This window comes from Echinops telfairi, unplaced genomic scaffold (assembly GCF_000313985.2).
Source record: "Echinops telfairi isolate 266 unplaced genomic scaffold, ASM31398v2 ScPeMD7_52;HRSCAF=179, whole genome shotgun sequence".
NCBI lineage: Eukaryota > Metazoa > Chordata > Mammalia > Afrosoricida > Tenrecidae > Echinops > Echinops telfairi.
This window is the reverse complement of record NW_022103950.1, coordinates 462,675-471,050: the sequence shown is the minus strand read 5'-3', so window position 1 is coordinate 471,050 and position 8,376 is coordinate 462,675.

The window sequence follows — 8,376 nt, the reverse complement described above, 5'->3', positions numbered from 1 at the left end:
TTTTGATAGCCGGGCACCATCAGCTTTCTTCACCACATTTCCTTATGCACCCATTTGTCTTCAGCATTCACATTGGGGAGGTGAGCACACAATAAGATTTTTTGTTCTTTGATGCCTGATAACTGATCCCTTTGGCACCTCGTAATCACGCAAGCTGATGTGCTTTTTCCATGTGGGCTTTGTTGCTTCTGAGCTAGATGGCCACGCCTTTAGCTTTTGTCATTGGCTGTTGTTGTTTCCTTTTATTGCTTGGTTTTGTTCTATCTTGTTTTTGTGCATGTTGTTATCTCCACACAGGTCTGTCTAAAAAAGATAGGCTGGATGAACAATTTGGAGGAGAAAACAATGGGACAGACAGTTCTGGGGGACATGGAAGAGGTGGAGGTGGGGGGGAAGGAAGTGGTGTTAACAAACCCAGGAACAAGGGAACAACAAGTAATCCAAATCGGTGGTGAGGAGGCTGTAGGAGGCCTGGTAGGGCGTGACCAGTGGTAATGTAACCGAGAGGAATTACTGAAACCAAAATGAAGGCTGGACATGAGGAAAGTAAAAGGAAATAGAGGAAAGAGCTAGGAGGCAAAGGGCATATATAGAGGTCTAAATAAAGGCATGTACATATGTAAATATATGTATGAATATGTGGAAATAGATCTATGTGCATATATTTATAAGTTTAGTATTAAGGTAGCATATGGACATTGGGCCTTCACTCAAGTACTCCCTCAATGCAAGAATACTTTGTTCTATTAAACTGGCATTCTGTGATGCTCACCTTCCTGACACAATCACTGAAGACAAAGCAGGTGCATAAGCAAATGTGGTGAAGAAAGTTGATGGTGCCCGGCTATCAAAAGGTATCATGAATTAGTTCTCAACGGGTCTTAGCCTTTAAAATGGGCATGCAGTTCTACTCTGTGCACAACGGAACACAGTGAATCAGAATCACCCCCATGGAATCTAAAACAGTACCAGTTTGGTTTTGGTTTAATTGCTGTGAGCATATAGAAACCCTGGATTCACAGTGGGTAGGGCATTGACTTCCTGAAATCCAGCTTCTGGGAAGAATGATTAAGGGATCTGCCTCCAAAAAATGTACAATCCAGACCCTACAATGTCCCTCTGAGTTAGAATTGACATGGTGACTATGTTTATGGCCTAATTGTATGATTTGAGTCATAGAGAATGTTTCCTCCAATTTTGTGGAGCTGGTTTAACAGCCCAAATCTGAAACTATTTCTCAGGAAATGAAAGCTTTTTTTTTTTTCACAAAGCTTTAACCACTAAGTGAAAGGATAAAAAAGAGGACAGCAAACAAATTGTCAAAGTCATTCTCTCTGTCCTGGGTTTCTGGCATTTTCAAGATGTGAGTTTTCACTGTTTTTTGCATAGTCATAGGTGACAGTGTCCTCAGACTGCAGTCTGATCATCTGAAGATGTACTGTGTTGACTGGAATGACCATGGAGGAGACATTTCCTTCTGTAAAGTCCTCCAGGAGGTGCATTGATTCAGTGACTGCAATACTAGTCTCAAACATAGCAGATAATGTTTTGATGATCCTTTGTAATTGTTAGGGGTCCTGTAGACAGTTCTGATTCACTGTGAACCTGCATAGAGCAGTGATAAACGCTGCTTGGAGTTAGATTTGGTCTGTCATACTCAAGGTGCACTAAAACCCCCGGTATTCTGAAATGTGGAAATGATGGTAGAAAATATGATTCCAGGGAAAATACAACCCAATTTGCTGCAGTTGTGTTATGTTAATTGGTAAACAAAAATAAAAGTTTGCAGGTTGAATTCTAACTACTCTGTTATTTTGTTTTTCTGACTCTATGACTAAGAGATGGCGTGGAGGAGAAGATCCCATACCAGATCTTACCTAGTGTCCGATTGAAAAGCTCAACAGATGAATGGATCCTTTTCTTCCAAGATGGCTTTGTCTTAAGTCTGGCATGCTGTCCTGGCTGTAAGCTAGGAATGCATACAGGACTGAGGGCCAGGACCTTGTTCTAGAACCTGGATCTCTACTTTGGACTGAGATTCCTCCCAACTTGGTGTCTGAGTGTCTCCTGAAAGTCATGAGATCAAGAAAGTGAGAGCTATATTAAAAGTTATTGATTTTCATTTATATTTAAATTTAAATTATGAAATATTATTTAGATTAATATGGTCTATAACAACAGTTCTCAACCTGTGGGTCGTGACACCCTTGGGGGTGGAACCTTTTCACAGACGTCACCAAATTCATAACAGCAGAATTACAGTTATGAAGTAACAACAAAAATAATTGTATGGGTGGGGGAGTCACCACAACATGAGGAACTGTATTAAAGGGTTGCGGCATTAGGACGGTTCAGAACCACTGGTCTATAAGATCTGACACATTATAAATACTTTGGGGGACTATACAATCAATACCACAAGGGAAACTGTAGACAGGAGTTTTATGGAAGAAAGAACACCTCTTCTTGTTTTAAACACAGGAGCACACTACCTCAAGGACTCCAAATGTATCCTCAGAAACCCATCACCTCTTCTGTTCTGACTCACAGTGGCTGAGGATGGCAGCTGGATTTAGGGAAGCTAGTTTTTGAGACCCACATGACAGTCCTGATGAACAATTGTGACTTGAGGATACCATTATGCTATTGCTGGACTGAGCAAATTTTAAGGAAATCATAACCATCCTATATCCTCTCCTCCCAATTCCAGTTACTGGGGTCAGATTTGCCTCAGGGCTGACAGGTCCTTCAGCGCTGCCTTGTTCCCTCTGCATGATGTGCCTCCATGTGTGGCTTTCTGCTCTTTGGAAATAGAAGGACGTTTCCTCATATTACAATGAAATGTTTCAAATTCAGTGTTTGATACAAACCCACACATCTAGGGAAGTCCTCAAGGGAAATTGTAAGATATAGAGGAAGCCCCAGACACTGACAGGAAGCCCCAGCTTTTAACTCCTCTGCTCTGCTGGAACTGAGCCCTGGGGCCGAGGGTCCTGAGCACTCACTGAAGTCCAGCGTCTCCCTTTAGGAAGGTTTGCCTACATATGTTTAATGATTCCCTTTACTGTGTCTCTGTTACTGTGATCCAGGCTGTGTCCTTAACTTTGAGCCTGGCCATTTGAGTATGGGGAAGGTTCTTGTCATTGTCTCTGGGGACTGCAATTCAGCCATGCATCGAGTGTATGTAGGATTTAGTACCAACATTAGTGCCAGTAACTGAGATGTATTGCAGGCCCTCTCTTGGCATTGGCCGTTGCTGTCCATGCCATAATTGCTAGTGGTGAATGCAGAGGCAGGTCAAGAGTCTGAGAGATTCCCTCATTTGCTCCAAGTCTCCCCGAGACTCTACCAGCTGCACTTTCTCCTGGACATCTGCAAACAAAGACATTCTGCCCAGGAAACCATCACACATATCCATTTTTTATCTCTCTTGTTCACTGTCTTCTTTTCCTTTTTAAAATTGTAACTTGGGAATCTCAGGGCAGCCAATTACTCCGTGACTTGTAGATAATCATACCTGTTGAGTGAATGGGGACACCTGGGCAGCCCATGGCTGTGACCTCTCTCCTAGACATGAAGGGTTGGCCTAGGCTAGTTTTCATCAGCAGATTAATGTGCCCTCTTGTGTATCCTTCTATTAGAAAGATAACTGAGGGGCAGATATGACTGTCCTGAAGGAAGTATTTGGCAATTATGATATTTGGAAATATATATGATTTCTTTTATTTTTAATCATTTTGTTGGGGGCTCATACAACTCATAACAATCCATACATACATCAATTGTGTAAAGCACATTTGTACATTCGTTACCCTCATCATTCTCAAACATTTGCTCTCCACGTAAACCCCTGGCATCAGCTCATTTTTCCCCCTCCCTCCCCACTCCCCCTTCCCTCGTGAACCCTTGATAATTTATAAATTATTATTTTGTCATATCTTACACTGTCCAACGCCTCCCTTCACCCATTTTTCTGTTATCTGTCCCCCAGGGAGGAGGTTATATGTAGATCCTTATAATCGGTTCCCTCTCTCTACCCCACTCTCTCTCAACCCTCCTGGTAGCGCCACTCTCACCACTGGTCCTGAAGGGATCATCTGTCCCAGATTCCCTGTGTTTCCAATTCCTATCTGTACCAGTGTACATCCTCTGGTCTAGCCAGATGTGTAAGGCAGAATTGTGATCATGATAGTGGGTGGGGAGGAAGCATTTAGGAACTAGAAGAAAGTTGTATGTTTCATCTTTGCTACACTTCACCCTGACTGGCTCATCTCCCCGCGACCCTTCCATAAAGAGATGTCCAGTTGCCTACAGGTGTGCTTTGGGTCCCCACCCTTCACTCCCCCTCATTCACAATGATATGATTTATTGTTCTTTGATGCCTGATCCCTTCGACACCTCATGATCATACAGGCTGGTGTGCTTCCATGTGGGCTTTGTTGCTTCTGAGCTAGATGGCTGCTTGTTTACCTTCAAGCCTTTAAGACCCCAGACGCTATATCTTTTGATAGCCAGGTTCCATCAGCTTTCTATGATTTTTTATTATACAAATTTACTCCACTAGTGAAACATAGAGCATAAGAGGAACATGGGAACCCATAACGATTTTACCAGAATATAACCCCTATCATCCATAAGATACAAATGTCTAAGTATACAGTATAAGCAAATGACACCAAAACAGGAAGTTATGGTCACAGGTGGTAAACTACTGCAGCTGGGGTGGTGGGGGAAGATTAAGGTTAAAAAATAGAAGCTATATCCTAGAAGAGGGTCAGACATTTTTCCTGGGTCCACGATTGTCCCTGAGGGAGAAACATGGATGCTTGCAAGACCACACCTCAGAAATAGATTCAAAATGCCCCCTTTAGAAGGATGCCAAGTCAGAAGATTAGATTAATCATCCTGTCCTTCAGCAAAGCCCCATTCCATAACAAACAGTAATCAAATATAATATCCCCTGGATTTCACCTGAGCGCTGGAATGTCAGGTGAAGGGGTTGGGTTTTTTTGTTTTGAGGGATGTGGGGAGGTGGACTGGAGAGTCCAAAGCCAAGAAAAGCAAAGAGAGAACTTCAATGTGGATAGTCACAGAGTTGAACCTCTAATTCCATTCTCTTCGATGATCTTGACTTTACCATTTGAAATCCTTGGACTTTGGGATAGCAGTCACTCATGCCTCCCATACCGGGGAGTTTCAGCTTTAAGTTCAACGGAATAGTTCAGTTCCTTTAGTAATAGCATTGTAGGAGACTCTATTAAGTTGGGGTAACCCTGAGATGCTGCTGAGGGGCTGGAGCTATTCGGTCTTCCACATTTCCTACTAAGTGACAAAAGGTCTCCATCAAAGGTGGAGTCTCAACTAAAGAGGTGTTATTTCTTCTAAGATGTACAACTGAGCAAGTGATAAACAGTATCATGTCACAACAATGCCTAGGGTGTCATATTAAATGATTACATAATCTGAACAGGTGTCAGGCTCTGCTTTGTGTTTTTTATGATAATGATGTCATGCAATATTGCCTTTTTTCTCAGAAATTCACTACTTTCACTCAGCATAAGATTCTCTAGGTCTATGTTATGATGAGCTTTGTGGTTTCTCCAGTGTTTTAGTCATGTATAGCGTACACATAAATGAATGTCCTAGAAGAATTTTATGGACATTATTTCTTGTTAATGTGATCATGATACACAAAACACAGCCTTGTTCATATATTTCATATACCATAAGTTATTATATAAATAATTTCACAGTAGGTATGCCCATTTCCTTCGATTCTTTCACTTATTTTTGTGGGGATAGACCCATAAGTTTTTCTCTAACCAGCATAAATTGACCTTAACACATGAACATTTATATATAACAATTTATTTATCACTTTGTGGACATCCAGGGTGCTTTTTTGTTTCATTTTACATTTTTTCATCATTTTCTTAGGGGTTCATACACCTCATCACAATCCATACATACATCAATTGTGTAAAGCACATTTGTACATTCATTGCCCTCATCATTCTCAAAACATTTGCTCTCCACTTAAGCCCTTGGCATCAGGTCCTCATTTTTCCCCCCTCCCTCCCACTCCCCCTCCCTCATGAGCCCTCGATAATGTATAAATTATTATTTTGTCATATTTTGCCCTGTCTGACGTCTCCCTTCACCTGTTTTTCTGTTGCCTGTCCCCCAGAGAGGAGGTCACATGTAGATCCTTGTAATCAGTTCCCCCTTTCCAGTCCACCCTCACTCTACCCTCCCAGTATCGCTGCTCACATCACTGGGCCTGAAGGGATCATCCGCCCTGGATTCCATGTGTTTCCAGTTTTCCCTGTGTTTCCAGTTCCAATCTGTACCAGTGTACATCCTCTGGTCTAGCCAGACTTGCAAGGTAGAATTCGGATCATGATAGTGGGTGAGGCGGAGGGGGTGGGGGGCTTTTAGGAAACAGAGGAAAGTTGTATTTTTCATCATTGAAAAATCTCACCATGACTGGTTCGCCCCCACCCCCACCCCCCAGCCCCTCTGCAAGGGGATCTCCAGTGGCCTACAAATGGGCTTTAGGTCTCCAGTCCGCACTCCCCCCTCATTCACTATGTAAACTTTTTTGTTCTGATCATGCCTTATAGCTGATCCCTTCAACACCTCGTGATCACACATGCTGGTGTGCTTCTTTCATGTGGGCTTTGTTGCTTCTGAGCTAGATGGCCGCTTGTTTGCCTTCAAAGCTTTAATACCCCAGACGCTACACCTTTTGATAGCCGGTCACCATCAGCTTTCTTTGCCACGTTTGCTTATGCACCCATTTGTCTTCAGTGATCGTATCATGGAGATGAGCACACAATGATATGATTTTTTGTTCTTTGATGCCTGATAACTGATCCCTTTGGCACCTCGTGATCACACAGGCTGGTGTGTTCTTCCGTGTGGCCTTCGTTGGTTCTGAGCTAGATGGCTGCTTATTTACCTTCAAGCCTTTAAGACTCCAGAAACTATATCTTTCAATAGCCAGGCACCATCAGCTTTCTTCACCATATTTGCTTATTCACCCGCTTTGTCTTCAGCGGTTGTGTCGGAAAGGTGAGCATCATCGAGTGCCAATTTAATAGAAGAAAGGATTCTTGCATTGAGGGAGTACTTGAGTGGAAGCCCAATGTCCTTCTGCTACCTTAATACCAATCCTATAAATATATACTCATAGATCTATTTCCCCATCATCATATATAAGCATATTTGCATATGTACATGCCTTTATCTAGACCTCTATAAATGCCCTTTGCCTCCCAACTCTTTCCCCTATTTCCCTTGACTTTCCTCTTGTACCACTATCATGATCAGTCCCCGCCAGGTTTTCAGCAATTCCTCTTTGTTACACTACTTTTGATCATGCCCTACTAGTCCTCCCACACCCAACTCACCACCAATTTGAATCACTTGCTGTTCCCTTGTTCCTGGGTTTGTCAACACTACTTCCTCCCCACCCCCCTTTCTCCCCTGTCCCCCTGGAACTGTCGGTCACATTGGTTTCTCCTCCAGATTGTTCACTATTCAGGTTGAAAAACAAAACAAAAATAGAGGAGAAGAAAAATAGGCATTCACATTCTTAATATCACAAATCACAATGACAAACATGGCCATTCTGTAAACTTTTCTTCAAAACAATTGTAAATTTAGTAACATTAAAAACAACAAACATCATATTCTGAGAGAGAGTTTCCATTAGGAAGGAAAAAGACCAAGGTCTTAACTTCTCTGGAGTAGAGGCCTTGGATGACATTTAAACTTTATAAACGTTAGTCTGAATCATTTAATAAACAGTTTGAAGTTTCTTGTGTTAAAGTGAATAGGATCACCCAGGATTACAGACTTAAGATGATATTTATTTTTATAATAGAACATTCCCTCAAGAAGTAGATAATAAATAGATTTCCTTCCCTTGATGTGGCTAGGGTAGTCACTGCTCAATGCAACCACACCTACCTCTCCTAACTTTAAACAGAAAAAAATGATTGAAAGGCTAGGTATAAATTCATAAAATTCTATACCTACATGGCACAAGGCAGAACAAGACTGAAATTATGTTCAGAACCACCTCTCTTGCTTTGTTTAAGCATGAAGTCTTCAATCTGGAGAAGAACATAAAAAGCAGCTGAAGGTACTAGTGAAAACCTCCTGCAGCAGGGGGATGAACAACTTGGAAGAAAAGGCGCTCTGTTTCATGGCAAAGGGCAGGCATAGCTGCTAGCCCAGTACCTTTTCAGGAGGAAAAGAACCATTAGAAATCAATACTGGAGGAGAAAACAACGGGACTGACAGTTCCGGGGGGACATGGGAGAGGGGGAGGAGGGGGGAAGGGAAGAAGAGGGGATAACAAACCCAGGG